The 16,272-nt window shown below is 43.9% G+C and overlaps 1 protein-coding gene across 1 annotated transcript in view; it reads left to right on the top strand.

Annotated features, from left to right (window-relative positions):
- NAPA (NSF attachment protein alpha) overlaps positions 1-16,272 on the top strand; it is a 36,858-nt gene that overhangs the window by 1,015 nt on the left and 19,571 nt on the right. The window lies entirely within an intron of this gene.

Genomic DNA, 16,272 nt, shown 5'->3' on the forward strand with positions numbered 1-16,272 from the left:
GGGGTTTCTCCTTCACTTCCTGTCCCAGAGATGAGATGCAACAGGAAGTTAGGAGAAATCTCCCAATGTGAGGGGAATTCCGAGCTTAAAGAGTTAATTTGGATGGAGTAGGAAAGGGTTAAAACTCCCTGCCTGGTTATTTTGTGTTTTGTTGTGTACCAATGGGGAAATCCTCTTTCACTTCTTGTCCCAGAGACACAACAGGAAGTCAGATGAAGTCTCCTAAAGTGAGGGAAATTTCCTTTTGTAGATGGTGGTTTTGGGTGGCATAGGAAGAGTTAAAACCTCCTATTTTATTTTCATACTGTCTATGTAACAAAAAAAAGATGTATGTAACCTTTTTAGGGAAATTCCTCTTCACTTCCTGTCCCAAAGCTGCAACAGAAAATGGGTGGAAATCTCCCTAAATTTGGGAAATGCCCTCATAGACAGTTGTTTCGGATAGAGTAGGAAAGGGTTATTTTTTTACTGTTTGTGTAATATTGGAGGGGTTTCTCCTTCACTTCCTATCTCAGAGATGACATAACTATTTTATTTTTTACACTTTTTGTGTAATATTGGGGAGATTTCTCCTACATTTCCTGTCCCAGAGATGCAACAAGAAGTCAGATGACCTGTGGGAAATTCCCCCATAGACAGTTGTTTTGAATGTAGTAGGAAATGGTTAATCGTGTCATTCTATTATTTGTTAACTGTGTATTATTTGGGAGATTTCTCCTCACTTCTGGTCCCGGGGTTGTAACAGGAAGTGAGAGGAAAATCTCTTAAAATGTTTGAATTCCCCTCTTAGTTGTTTTGGATAGAGTAGGGAAAAGTTCAAACCTCCATAATTTATTATTTTATTTTTTTGTTGATGTCTGTGACCTTTTAGGGAAATTCTCCTTTACTTCTTGTTCCAGAGATACAACAGGAAGTTGGAGGAAATCTCCAAAAGTAGATGTCCGCCGACACCTGGTGATCGTTCGGTACAGAGGCAGAACGGCAGTCTTCCTATGTAAACAAGGCAAATCTCCATTCTGTCAGTAGGGAAGGTATTGATCCTGTGTTCTTGCAAAGCAGGGGGACATGGATCTCTATGCCTTCCCCTAATACCAGCACCTCCCCCACAATGCACTAAAAAACTGGCTAGGCACACAGTTAACCCTTTGATTGCCCCCGATGTTAACCCTTCCCAGCCAGTGTTCGTACAGTGACAGTGTATATTTTTTAGCACTGATCACTGTATTCGTGTCACTGGTCCCCAAAAAGTGTCAGGTGTCCAAATTGTCCGCCGCAATATCGCAGTTGCTGATCCCGGCCATTACTAGTAAAAATAAGTAAATAAAAATTCCATTAAAAAATTTCCTTTGTTTGTAGACGCTATAACGTTTGTGCAAACCAATCAATACACGCTTATTGTTTGGGTTTTTATTAATTTTTTCTTTAAAAAAAATATGAAGCAGAATACGTATTGGCCTAAATTTATGAAGAATTTTTTTTTTTTTTTTTAATTTTTTTATTGGATGTGTTTTTATAGCAGAAAGTAAAAAATATTGTTTTTTTTTTTTTCCCAGAATTGTCGTTTTTTTATTTATTGTTTATAGCGCAAAAAAATAAAAACCGCAGAGGTGATTAAATACCACCAAAAGAAAGCTCTATTTGTAGGGAAAAGAAGAAGACAAAAATGTATTTGGGTAACGTGTCGCACGACCGAGCAATTGTCAGTTAACCACTTAAGCCCCGGGAGGTTTACCCCCCTTCATGACCAGGCCATTTTTTGTGACATGGCACTGCGCTACTTTAACTGACAATTGGGCGGTCGTGCGACACTGTAACCAAATAAAATTTATGTCCTTTTTCTTTTCCCCACAAATAGAGCCTTCTTTTGGTTTGCGCAAAAGTTATAGCGTCTACAAATCTGACCCTAAGTGACACTTTTTGCGGACATAGATAGATAGATAATTTTTAAAAAATTTTATTATTAAATACCTTTTTTGCCTTTATTGTCCGCAGAACCTCCAGCTGCGGCCGCCTAGGCGATTCCACTACTAATCGATTTGCGTGGAGTATCGGCGTCATCTATCCCTGGAGCCCATTTGAATCGCCTAGTCCACGCAAAGCGCCTATTTTCCTTCTGGGATTTTCTTTGATTGACAGGTTGTTATAGCAACAGGGCGGGAACTTGCTATAGCAATGTGTCAGGATGATAGAGCGCCATGCAGTGGTATTACTGCGCAGGTGTGAGATCGGGAGGTGCATGCTGGGTAGCCAGCTGCACCAAATCCCGGAAAGGAATACTAAAGGACTTCAGATGCCCACAGCAAAGATAGACCCTGCCTGCTTCCGAGAGCAGGTTAGGTTTAAATGATTTGATTTATCGTTATCTAAATGTTTAGATTTAAATTGGAGACAATTATGACAAAGTATTTAAAAAAAAAAAAAAAAAAAAAAAAAGAATGACTTGTGGTATTGGAACTTCGCTTTAATAATATATACTTGAATAGAATTTTGTTTTGCAAATCCGTTTTGGTACGACTTTTATTTCCTACTTTGCTGTCTGTCCTTACATTTCCTATGGGGCTCATTCACACCATATGCATTGATCTGTGCAGGCAGCCTTACCCATTGCAGTCCCATAGAAAAGGCAATTGTGCGCGGTGTGACGGTGCGTGCTGAAGTAGGACGTGTGGTCAGAGCAGCGTGCTGTGACACACTACACCACATCGTAACCTGCTGCTAAAATAAGATTCATGAAATATCAGATTGTGACATTTCAATTAAGTTGAAAATGAAAAAGGAAGCAGTGCGGTGTGTCATTACAAGACAGCGGGACAGATCCCGTGCACACCGGGGACCGTGATGTAACAGTGTGGAGGAGCCTTATGATGGACTATGTCTGCTCTACTCAAAGTCTTCTTGGATTATATGGGCAATTGTCACTTCCTCTCCCCTGGTGACACCATCCTGTTGGGAAAAGCATGATTGTCACCCAGGGGTGCACGTTTCATAAATAAACTCTAATTTAGTAGTGGTGCACCAAAATTAGAGATGCACCAAAATTTCAGCGACCAAAAATTGTGTTTTCAGCATTTTGCCAACAATGGCCCCCAAAACGCACGTGATTTTACTACGCTTATGGAGTGTTTTTTCATAGGTCAGGTGATTCAAAAACGTAACACTGGTGCGTTCTTGCTGCGTTTTCAATGCATTTTAGCAGGGAGGTGCATTCTTCTTCTTTGCTCTCTCGCTCTCTCTCGCTCTCTTTCTCTCTCGCTCTCTCGCGCTCTCTCTCGCGCTCTCTCTCGCGCTCTCTCTCGCGCTCTCTCGCTCGCGCCCTCGCGCTCTCTCTCTCTCGCTCGCGCTCTCTCTCTCTCGCTCGCACTCTCTCGCTCTCGCTCTCGCTCTCGCTCTCGCTCGCTCGCTCTCGCTCTCTCTCTCTCTCGCTCTCGCTCTCTCTCTCTCTCTCTCGCTCTCGCTCTCTCTCTCTCTCTCTCGCTCTCGCTCTCTCTCTCTCTCTCGCTCTGGCTCTCGCTCTCTCTCTCGCTCTCTCTCTCTCTCATTTGACTTTTTAATTTATATCATGAATGAATATGAATTTGGCACCTTTTTTAGTGCAAGAAAAATGTATCCCTTTAAATTCTGTGTATGTCTTCACACTGGTCCGTTTTGTTTTGGTGTTAAAAATCTTGCTTTCTGCATTTTTGGTCAATTAAAAAAAAAAAAAAACGTACCAAAAATGCACCTCCCCATTGAAAACGCATAAAGAACGCATCAATAATGTACACATGTTATGTTGTTGATGCGGTGAAAAACAAACCATAAGCACCGTAAAATTGTGGCAAAATCGAATGAGTTTTCAGCACCTTTTTCTGTTATCGGTAAAATAACCCCATTTTTGGCCAATATGTTTCGGTCGCTGAAATTTCAGTTGCCTGTCTACTAATGACACTCGTTGGGAAGGGGTTCACAACTAACAAAAAAAAAAAAAAAAAAACAATATTTTTTTTTTTTTTTTTAAATGTAAGTACCTGAATTTGACTTGGTGTCAGCCTCTTGTAGCAGCACTTAGACTGAGGGAGGGAGAAACAGCACAAAGAGCAAACCAGGTGTGCTGCAGTGCAAGGAAGAGAGTCTGATAGAGAGAGCAGAGTGATGGAGGGAATAAGCTGCTTTTTCTTTCACTGTCCAGTCACGTTGGTCACCCTGCTGATCCTTCCCTCACCTGGCTTAGTATAGTGGTGATGTAGACTTCTGCTAATACCAGCAGTTAAAAAAAAGGTAAAGCTGTTGCTTTCAATGAGAATATATCGAGCTGTGTACCAGGAAGGAGGATCAGGCGGCCTGTGTGTTTTTTATTTCCAGTAGATGGACTTTGTTAAAGTTCATATGTACAATGTAGATGGTTTACTACGGTAGCAGATTGTATAGTAAACTAGCTAAAGGACATTAATCCAATCAGATCTCGCTGTGCTCTTACGAGGCCGGGGCATTACAAACTGCCTGACTGCTGTAATCCTATTAGTGACGGATCACTGTGGTACAGTAAACATTGAGCTTTTTTTCCTGCACTCCATCTATTATTCATGGATCACCAAGCCTATAACTAAAAAAAGATATGTAAAACATCTAATAACGCTTACAAGTTGGTATGTAACTCTACCCGTACATCATACAGAACATAATTAGATACAGAAATCAGCAAAATGTGACACTGCTGTGCATCTTGTTGGTTCGTGTTAAAGGAGGCTTAAAGCAGTATTGTGCACAAAAAACAAAAACTTATTATATCCATTTGACCCCCAGGCTTTTTTCTGACACTCTGTTTAGTAGTAAAAAAATACTGTATTTTTTGCTTTTTTTTTTTTTTTTTTTTTTTTTTTTTCTTGAATTATTTAGAACCCCCCAAACATAATAAATATATATATAATATGAGATTTTTAATATATGTGTGTGTGTATAGATAGATAGATATCTCTATATATATATATATGTAGAGAGAGAGAGAGAGAGAGAGATATCTATCTTCTTTCTTCTCTTTTTTTTTTTTTTTTTTTAACCAGAGGCCCTAGAGCATAAAATGGTGGGTTGCGCAATTCTTTTTATGTCACACAGTATTTGTGCACGGTTTTTTGAATGCTGTTTTTTGTTTTTATTTTTTTCTGGGGGGGGGGGATACATGTTAATGAATTTTAATGCACACAAACAATATATAATAATTGTTTGTAAAATATAAAAGATGCTGTTACGTCGAGTAAATGGATACCTAACATGTCACGCTTTAAAATTACACACGCGGACCCTCAGTTTTTCAAGTACTGTACCATTTTATTTTCAGTTGATGGGGTATCTGGCACTGTTTAGTTGCCATAAACCGCCTAAAAGGCTTTGATAATGTACCTTGTATGCATGCTCTACTAATAATGTGTAACACTATCTTCCAATCTACATTATTGTCCTAATCCAAAACTGTCAATGTTTTATCATATTTGCCTAAGCGAGATCCGTCTCTGTTTTGTAGGGATATATTGTTTGCATTCTTCTATGATTAAACTAAAATTGCGCACACTACTGGAATAGCGACAAACTACGTCGCCATAGGCGATGCTTTAAAAGCCCTTTTAGGTTACCAGTTTAGAGATGAATAGGAGGTCTGGTGCTAGAATTATTGCTCTCGCAAGTGGATGTTACAGATTACCAGTCCTTAAATGTGGTGGCTGCATCTGTTTTTCTTTTTTTAGAGTTTGTGTCCTTCATTTTCACCTATTGATTCCTCCAGTAACCCTGGGTTCACACCTATGCGTTTTTTGGTTCAGTTTGCAGAAATGCACTACAGTTCACCTAACATGGTCTCCTATGGTACACGTTCACATCTATGCGTTTTTTGGAAAGGGTCAGGGACCTCTTTTTTTTCTTCCCCGCAGCAGATTACGTTTTGCGTGTTATAGACTTCAATGGGCCCGCACCAAAAATGCAAGTCTTGCATTTTTTAATACTTTTTTTACATGCGTTTTGCGCGTTTATTTACTCTCCATAACATACTGTGTATAGTTGGTTGCTAAGGAGTGGGCTGAGAAGCCAGCCGCCGCTTCCTTAACAACCGATGAGTCGTCAGCGGGCATTGCCGCTGACAGCTGAATGTATATACAAGAATTTCCAGCAATAAAAAAAAATTAGCAGAAAAACTGTGTGGGGTCCCAACACGGTGCGATATTTGCCACGATTGTCGAGCGACATAATGTGCTAAAATCAGGGCAAAAATCGCACTGCCAAACGCTTCTGGCTTTGTGCCAAGATTTGCTACATGAGCTTCTTTGGAGCGTTTTTGGAGAGGAGGGAGGCCCATTCAAATGACTGGTGCTGCTCCAAAAACGCTCCACAAAAAAAAAACTGTGCTGCAGCAGCTGTTGCTGTGCTACGCTCAGGTGTGAATAGAGCCTAACAGACCAAGCTGCCCAGCAAAAATGACAGTTGCAGGTTTGAGACAAACTATTCAACACTGACAGGGGTGCTTACAATGGTCAGATTGTGTAATGTGACCCTGTTACCTTGTTTAGTATGATCAGTGTACAGGTTCACTTTATAAACTGCCTTATGAAAACCAGTTTGCATTACATGGACTGTTTTCTAGTAGAATACACTGCAGTTCTTTCTATCAATTGGCTCTTGTGTTGTTGTGAGCTCTCCCCCCCCCCCCAAGGTCTTGTGACAAAGCAGTCACACCACTGACCTAAAAAAAATAGTAGAGGATCTATAGAAATCTGTGCGATAGCTGTGCTTCTTTAATTGCTTCTTTAGTACAAAAGTGGAGGAACTAAAATCCATTGCCTGTCATTTTTATCCTAAGCATCTCCATGGTAACTGCCTTTTAGATTCTCCGTGATCGTGGGAGATTGCAACAGAGAAAGCAAAAAGCAGAGAATTTTTTTTTCCCCATGTTGCCCAGGTAATATCCTGGCTTTTGCTTCATTCATTTCCTTCCAGTGTTTTCCACCTCTAATGTGACCTATTAACTGTACAACTCAATTGAAAAACATTCTGAAATCTTTTAGGTGGGGAGTAAAAATAAAATAATATGGTTGCATACCTGGGGATGTAGCTGTGTTCAGAATTAAGCAATCACATTCAAACGCATGTTAAATAGGAGTCAGTACACACCTGCTATAATGTTAAAGCGCCTCTAATTAACCCCAAATAAAGTTCAGCTGTTCTAGTAGGTCTTTCCTGACATTTTCTTAGTCGCATCCTACAGCAAAAGTCATGGTCTGCAGAGAGCTTCCAAAGCATCAGAAGAATCTCATTGTTAAAAGGTATCAGTCAGGAGAAGGGTAGAAAAGAATTTCCAAGGCATTCTATAAATGGAACACAGTGAAGACAGTCATCATCAAGTGGAGAAATATAGCACAACAGTGACATTACCAAGAACTGGACGTCCCTCCAAAATTGATGAAAAGACGACAAGAAAACTGATCAGGGAGGCTGCCAAGAGGCCTACAGCAACATTAACCACTTGACCACTGGGCACTTAAACCCCCTTAATAACCAGACCAATTTTCAGCTTTTGGTGCTCTCACATTTTGAATGACAATTACTCAGTCATGCAACACTGTATCTATATGAATTTTTTGTCCTTTTTTTCACACAAATAGAGCTTTCTTTTGGTGGTATTTAATCACCGCTGGGTTCTTTATTTTTTGCGCTATAAAGAAAAAAGACCGAAAAATCTGTAAAAAAATAAATTTTTCTTCATTTCTGTTATAAAATTTTGAAAATTAGTAATTTTTCTTCATATATTTTGGCCAAAATTTATACCGCTACATATCTTTGGTAAAAATAACCCAAATTAGTGTATATTATTTGGTCTTTGTGAAAGTTATAGCGTCCACAAGCTATGGTACCAATATCTGAAAATTGATCACACCTGAAGTACTGACGACCTATCTCATTTCTTGAGACCCTAACATGCCAGAAAAGTACAAATACCCCCCAAATGACCCCTTTTTGGAAAGAAGACATTTCAAGGTATTTAGAAAGATGCATGATGAGTTTTTTGAAGTTGTCATTTTTCCCACAATTCTTTGCAAAATCAAGTTTTTTTTTTTTTTCACAAAATTGTCATATTAGCAGGTTATTTCTCACACACAGCATATGCATACCACAAATTACACCCCAAAACACATTCTGCTATTACTCCCGAGTATGGCGATACCACATGTGTGAGACTTTTACACAGCGTGGCCACATACAGAGGCCCAACATGCAGGGGAGCACCTTCAGGCGTTCTGGAGCACCCAGGCCAATTCTGACATTTCTCTCCTACATGTAAAAATCATCATTTATTTGCTAAAAAATTACATAGAACCCCAAAACATTATATATGTTTTTTTAGCAAAGACCCTAGAGAATACAATAGCGGTCATTGCAACTTTTTATCTCGCACGATATTTGCGCAGCAATTTTTGGAACGCGTTTTTTTTGGAAAAAAAAATGTTTTTTGCTTAAAAAAAAAACAAAACAGTAAGGTTAGCCCAATGTTTTTGCATAATATGAAAGATGAAGTTACGCCGAGTTAATAGATACCCAACATGTCACCTTTCAAAATTGCACACGCTTGTGGAATGGCGCCAAACTTCACCACTTAAAAATCCCCATAGGCGACGCTTTAAAATTTTTTACTGGTTACAAATTTTGAGTTACAGAGGAGGTCTAGGGCCAAAATTATTGCTCTCGCTCTACCGATCGCAGCGATACCTCACATGTGTGGTTTGAACACCGTTTTCATATGTGGGCGGGACTTACGTATGCGTTCGCTTCTGCATGCGAGCACACGGACAGGGGCGCTTTAAAATTTTTTTATTTTTTTTTATTGTTCATTTTACTTTATTTATTTTAGTTTGACACTTTTTTCCAAAAAAAAAAATTTTTTGATCACTTTTATTCCTAGTACAAGGAATGTAAACATCCCTTGTAATAGGAATATGGCATGACAGGTCCTCTTTACAGTGAGATATGGGGTCAATAAGACCCCACATCTCACCTCTAGGCTGTTCCTGAAATAAAAAAAAAAAAAAAAAAAAAAAAAAAGATCCTGGCTTCGATCATAGCGGTGAGTCGGTAGAAGCACCGGAGGGCGGCGGGAGGGGGGGGCGTCCCCTCTCGCCTCCCGTAAGAACGATCAAGCAGTGTAACAGCCGCTACGATCATTCTTATGGTGTAGGGAATCGCCGGCTGAAAAAGATGATATCTGAATGATGCCTGTAGCTGCACCCATCATTCAGATATCCCGCACAAAGTCAAGGACGTCGTATGACGGAAGGCGGGAAGTGGTTAAAACGCTTTTTTTTTTTTTTTTTAACACAAAGTTGTCCATTTATACAATATTTCTAACACATAGCATGTATATACCAAAAATGACCCCCCAAAATAGATTCTCCTACTATTCCTGAGTACGGCGATACCACATGTGTGAGACTTCCACAGCCTGGCCACATACAGAGGCTGGGTATGGCTGAGCATGGCTGGGTATGGCTGAGCATGGCTGGGTATGGCAGAGTATGGCTGGGTATGGCAGAGTATTGTGGGTTATGGCAGAGTATTGCAGATTTTTGTGGGGTATTGCAGAGTATGGCAGAGTATGGCTGGGTATCACTGAGTATTGCAGAGTATGGCTGGGTATTGCGGGATATTTCAGGGTATTGCAGGGTATGGCAGAGTATTGCGGGGTATTGCAGGGTATGGCAGAGTATTGCGGGGTATTGCAGGGTATGGCAGAGTATTGCGGGGTATTGCAGGGTATGGCAGAGTATCGCAGGGTATGGCAAAGTATCGCAGGGTATGGCAAAGTATTGCGGGGTATGGCAGAGTATTGCGGGGTATGGCAGAGTATTGCGGGGTATGGCAGAGTATTGCGGGGTATGGCAGAGTATTGCGGGGTATGGCAGAGTATTGCGGGGTATGGCAGAGTATTGCGGGGTATGGCAGAGTATTGCGGGGTATGGCAGAGTATTGCGGGGTATGGCAGAGTATGGCAGAGTATTGCGGGGTATTCCAGGGTATGGCAGAGTATTGCGGGGTATTCCAGGGTATGGCAGAGTATTGCGGGGTATTCCAGGGTATGGCAGAGTATTGCGAGGTATGGCAGAGTATTGCGAGGTATGGCAGAGTATTGCGGGGTATTGCGGGGTATTGCAGGTGTAATGTTTGGGGTATTTAGCTCAAGCGATAAATGCGTTTTTAGTGCAGTGAGTCCACCTCAGACAGGCATTATAGTTAAGGGCCTGGTAGCCCACGTTTATTAAACCGAAAAACAAAAGCAAAAAGGTCCATTCAGGATTCCCACGCAGGGGTTTAACTTCATTAAGCACTCCAAAAAAATAAGGAAAACATACCAAGCCACCTGGCTCTCTTGTCAGCAGTTCCTCTGCTTGCTCTCAACAGATTTGCCAATTCTTTACAGCCCCCTGGACTCACTGGCTTCCTCAGTCTCCCCGACTCTCAAGGCTGGCCAGCCTTTCCCAGTCCCTGGGCAAAGAATCCCCTTTACATAGGCTGCAGACTCCCACAGGGCAGACCACTCTCCAGACACAGGTCTGTCTTCACACAGCAGTAGCAACAAGCTACACACACTCCACCTTCCTTCTCCCTCTGCTCTCACTAGCCCCTCGTTATATGGGCTGTGTGCACCTGGGCACACAACCTGCTGGCTCTCCATAAGACATGGACACAGGGTTAGAGATCCCATCCCTTTTCCCAGTGACAGGGACTATTACATATCCCCCCCCTTTGTTTCGATCCGGAGGGAGGAACACCAGCACCCGTCATGGTTGGGACACCTCTGTGCTGGCTGTCAGCCACGTAGGCCCAACCTTTTTTTCGGGTGCGCTTCCAGGTACGTCCCACCCTGGATCTTAACAGGGTCCTACATTTCCCTATACTCCCCCCTTGTTTCGCACCGGAGGGAGGAACACATAAACCAGTCACTAAGAATGGGACACCTCTGTGCCAGCCATTCGCTGCGTAGGCCCATTTCTTTTTCCGGGTATGTTTCCACCAGCACTTCACCTTGAACCATGGGCTCCCACTAATCTCTCTATCCCTTCCACCTTCTGGCCACGGGATCCTCCTTTTCCCTTCCACAGACCTACTCTCCTGGGACTGTTGGGGACCCATTTCCATGAAATCTGTCAGGGACTGACCCCTCTCACTACCTGACGCAACACTAACCAACAACATCTGTTTATCAGGTTCACTAACCCCTGTGTGGTTACCCTTGGCAACCAAATCATCTGAGATCAACACCACATACTTCTGTTTAACCTCGATAGCAATGTTCCACAAGGGGTTATTTAATTCAATATTATCATCATCAAGACCTCTTGTCACCTGGTTTGCTAGGACAGGGTCTAGGGAGGGACCATCTACAGGCAAGCAGTTACTCCCTATGGGACATTCCCGCAGTTTCACATCGCTCCCGGTTGTCCAACACTCCAATAGCGACTGTCCTACCAACACACATTTTGCGCCACATTTTTCCACACCAATCTCTTTAACCATTTCTGTGTCCATTGGTACCTCAACCAATACCTCTGAGTTGTCCGACAGTGCTCTACAGTGCTTCTCATACACTTTTTCATTACAGTTACCAACACTGCCATTTCCTGTCAAAGTGTCTCCGGGTACCTCAAACTGCACCTCCCTGCGAGTGATGGATTGAATTCCCACTACTGCTGCGTCTTTTCCGGGCCCTTCCCTTTCACGAGGTCTAGCGGGTGAGACAGCACACGCGCCATGTACCAACCACTGCTCAGCTGCACCTCGGATCGCACCAGCAGGAATGCACCTCATCACACCAGCATACGGAGAGACTTCTACTATGTCTATCATTTCTGATTCCTTTAGCAGTTCCCCTGAACGCCTTCCGCACATAACTGTCGCTGGAAGCATTCTCGCAGAGAACTGCGAGACCACTTTCTGCAAAAGTAACCAACATTGCAGTAACCAATTTTTATCAACATTGCTTAACATCGCCTGTACCACGTGTCTCCACTGATTGGTACTACGCAGTACCAGGTCGCCCATCTGCGGTGGATACATGCAGGTATACAGCGGAAAGATTTTCACCAATTCCAACAACATCTCAGTTATTTCTAGACATGCCACATCTAAACACAGAACTCTAGGGACTTTTCCCTTACTAACGACGTGGAGGGGCTCATTTGCTAAGGCTTGAGAGGCTGAGACACTCAAAGAGACCTCCACCTCAGAGGCCACTGACAAAACTTGCGGCTCCCAATGAGCACCGCTAAATGCATGTGTCACACTCATTGTCTCATTTTCAGCAACACTGAGCCCTTCCAAGTCCCTATCCATTATCCCATCATCCTGGCACTCAACATGACTCATCTCTTTTGCTGTGGACAAAACTTCTGCTATATATGCGCCCTTTTCCGATCCTTCCGCCTGGAGGGGGTTAAGTTCTGCAACAGCCAACGCACCTGTGTCTACTGGCTTTGCAGCCTCTCCATTTGTCACAGCAGCAATAGTGTCCAGCTTACTATTACCTTCAGAAATTTCTTTCCACCACGCTATCACCTTAATGGCGAGACTATCCCAGTCTATCCTGTCTGTGCTCCAGTCATCAGCACTCTGTAGTACTGCTCCCTCTGCCCATGGAGACACAGGTGGACAGAGTGGTTTAGCAGCAGACAATCTGCACCAGTCACTGTCAACCACATCAGATTGTGATAATACATACTCCCTCATTTGAGCTATTTTCCCATTGTTTTCCACCTGAGCAGTATCAGAGCTGTCCTGGAGCCCCGCCGGCTCCAACACTGGGAGTCCTCCTGCGATTTCCTGGGACAACTCTGCTGCACTACCTGTGGTTACCATGGGAGACACCAAACCATCAACATGGTCAGTAATACACTTTTCAACATCATCATTACTTTTGAATACATCACAATAAGTACATGTATCATCAGCCATAGACATAGCAGTGTTATAAGCTTTAACAGGCTGTTTTTGGTCAGAACACACAGCACCCCGTGTAACGCTCAACACACCACCCTTCCTCTCCAAAGGCATTCTTTTGCCCACTAGGGCGGCTCCACAGTTGTCCTGGGAAACCATGTGCCTCACCACTGCGGGCTCCTGGGAGGTTTCCCTGGGCATCTCTGTAGCACCTGTCACTAGGGAACCTGGCACACAAACTGTATTGGTCACCCCTAGGTTACCACTTCCAGCACTCTGGTGGATTACACCAGGTACATACAGAGTCCAGTCTTTTTGAGTTCTTAACCTTGCTGCAGGTTGAGCTTCAACCTGTGTCTCCCCACTACTCGGGGTAGCAAACTGCAGCAAGTCCATTTTTACCACTTCTGCTGATCTCCCAGCCGGATATACTCCCACTTCACTGGGATCAGTCCCGCAAACTGCAACAGTCTTACCATAATCTGTAGCAGGTAACTCTGGCTTCATTTGAGTACGTTGTCTATCCTTTATCGCACTTTTACTGACTAACTCTCCCTGGTGGCCATGGGATGAAACTGCAGCAACCACTTCTGACTCCTTAGCACCCCCTGCAGGCACAACAGGTACTTCCTCACTGTTGCCAGAGGTGACTGAAAATAGGTTTGCACAAAAATCTGGGCTTGCAGACAAAGACTTCTGCCCAGTAACCACATCTCCAGGCATGTTCCATAACCTGGGACAAGAAAAAATTTCATGCCCCAGTTGACCACATTCCAGGCATGGTACATTTTTACACATATCTTTAATGGGATGCCGCTCCACATCTCCACTGTATCTCCTCCTTCCGGTTAACACCCGATCCCTTGTTGCTAAGGGAGATGGCACTCTTCCAGCTGTACTTTGCTGACTCTCCCAAAAGCAGCGACTTTGCGCTCCTTGAAGCATTGTTGCTTTAAACATGCCACGATCCTCTGTCGGCAATGCGTTTCTCGCGTAGTCCACAGACTTGACATCACTGCCATTGCTACGGGCAACCACATACTTGTCAAACTTCTGATAAGCCTTTTGGACACTCCTGGGACTTAAATCAGGCTTTCTAAACATTGTTGCAGACCTCTGTCTGGCCGTGTCGCCTTGTATTGGAGACTGAGACAAAGGGCACTTGGAGATAACATGCCCCCACTCTCTGCACCGAAAACAGCGCTCTTGCTTCAGAGCCTTGACAGGGCTTCCCAAATTGCATCCTCTTGTAAGCTTGGGACTTTGCACCTTAATAGCTGGCCTGCTTGCACCAGCGTTGCCAGGGGCAACAGCATGCACTTCCCCTTTAAGTGTAGCAAAAAACAGTCTGCAATATTCTCCGGCAGGCTCAAACTCTTGCTTCATCTCTGCAGTCACTCCACCACACTTTTGCGCTTTCCAGCAAAAAATGAAGCACTGTTACTTTAAAGCAAGTTGCTTTTCACTTCATGCAAGCTTTCCTCACCTGCACAGTGCACACACAGATTGTGCTGTCTCATGCACACAAACACAGTTCATCAATTTAACTTCTGCGCAATGCAGTTTGCCTGGCTGCCACACACCGCTAGCAGCAATTCCTGAAATGACTCACTACTGGCGCAGAGACCCGGACTTCACCGTCTGTCTGCCCGCATTCTCCACCACTTGTAATGTTTGGGGTATTTAGCTCAAGCGATAAATGCGTTTTTAGTGCAGTGAGTCCACCTCAGACAGGCATTATAGTTAAGGGCCTGGTAGCCCACGTTTATTAAACCGAAAAACAAAAGCAAAAAGGTCCATTCAGGATTCCCACGCAGGGGTTTAACTTCATTAAGCACTCCAAAAAAATAAGGAAAACATACCAAGCCACCTGGCTCTCTTGTCAGCAGTTCCTCTGCTTGCTCTCAACAGATTTGCCAATTCTTTACAGCCCCCTGGACTCACTGGCTTCCTCAGTCTCCCCGACTCTCAAGGCTGGCCAGCCTTTCCCAGTCCCTGGGCAAAGAATCCCCTTTACATAGGCTGCAGACTCCCACAGGGCAGACCACTCTCCAGACACAGGTCTGTCTTCACACAGCAGTAGCAACAAGCTACACACACTCCACCTTCCTTCTCCCTCTGCTCTCACTAGCCCCTCGTTATATGGGCTGTGTGCACCTGGGCACACAACCTGCTGGCTCTCCATAAGACATGGACACAGGGTTAGAGATCCCATCCCTTTTCCCAGTGACAGGGACTATTACACAGGGTATGACAGAGTATTGCGGGGTATTGCGGGGTATTGCCGGGTATGGCAGAGTATTGCGGGGTATTGCAGGGTATGTATGGCAGAGTATTGCGGGGTATTGCAGGGTATGGCAGAGTATTGCGGGGTATTGCAGAGGGAATTGCAGAGTATTGCACAGCATTGCAGGGCATGCAGAGTAGTAGGGATGGCTGAGCATGGATGGATGGATGGCTGGATGTCTCTGTGCAGCGCTGCGGGCACTACAGATACAGCCCACAACGCTGCAGCCATCCATCCATCCCCCTCTTCGGTCACTGTGTACCGATCGGTACACAGGAGGGGAGGAGAGGGGGAGGAGAGGAACCGGCGTCATCAGATGACGCCGGTTTGTTTACATGTGATCGCTCCGTCATTTGACGGAGCGATCACATGGTAAACGGCCGCGATCAGCGGCCATTTACCGGGATCTGTGATGCGCCGGGTCCTGTGGACCCGGCGATCACGGATGCTCTCGAGTGCGCGCGAGAGCAGAATTCTGGGAGGACGTCCCTGGACGTCCTCCCAGAGTTAAACAACCGCCCTGTAGCCGTCATTTGGCTATGGGCCGGTTGTTAAGTGGTTAAAGGAGCTGCAGGAATATCTGGCAAGTACTGGCTGTGTGGTACATGTGACAACAATCTCCCGTATTCTTCATATGTCTGGGCTATGGGGTGGAGTGGCAAGACGGAAGCATTTTCTTAGGGAGAAAAACATCCAAGCCCGGCTAAATTTTGCAAAAACACATCTGAAGTCTCCCAAAGTCATGTGGGAAAATGTGTTATGGTCTGAAGAAACCACCTTTTGGCCATAATTTCAAATATGTTTGGCGCAAAAACAACAATACACATCACCAAAAGAACACCATACCCACTGTGAAATATGGTGGTGGCAGCATCATGCTTTGGAGTTGTTTTTCTTCAGCTGGAACAGGGGCCTTAGTCAAGGTAGAGGGAATTATGAACCGTTCCAAATACCAGTCAATATTGGCACAAAACCTTCTGCTTATGCTAGAAAGCTGAACATGAAGATGAACTTTAATCTTTCAGCATGACAACGAC

Source organism: Aquarana catesbeiana, linkage group LG09 (assembly GCF_042186555.1).
Source record: "Aquarana catesbeiana isolate 2022-GZ linkage group LG09, ASM4218655v1, whole genome shotgun sequence".
Classification (NCBI taxonomy): Eukaryota; Metazoa; Chordata; class Amphibia; order Anura; family Ranidae; genus Aquarana; species Aquarana catesbeiana.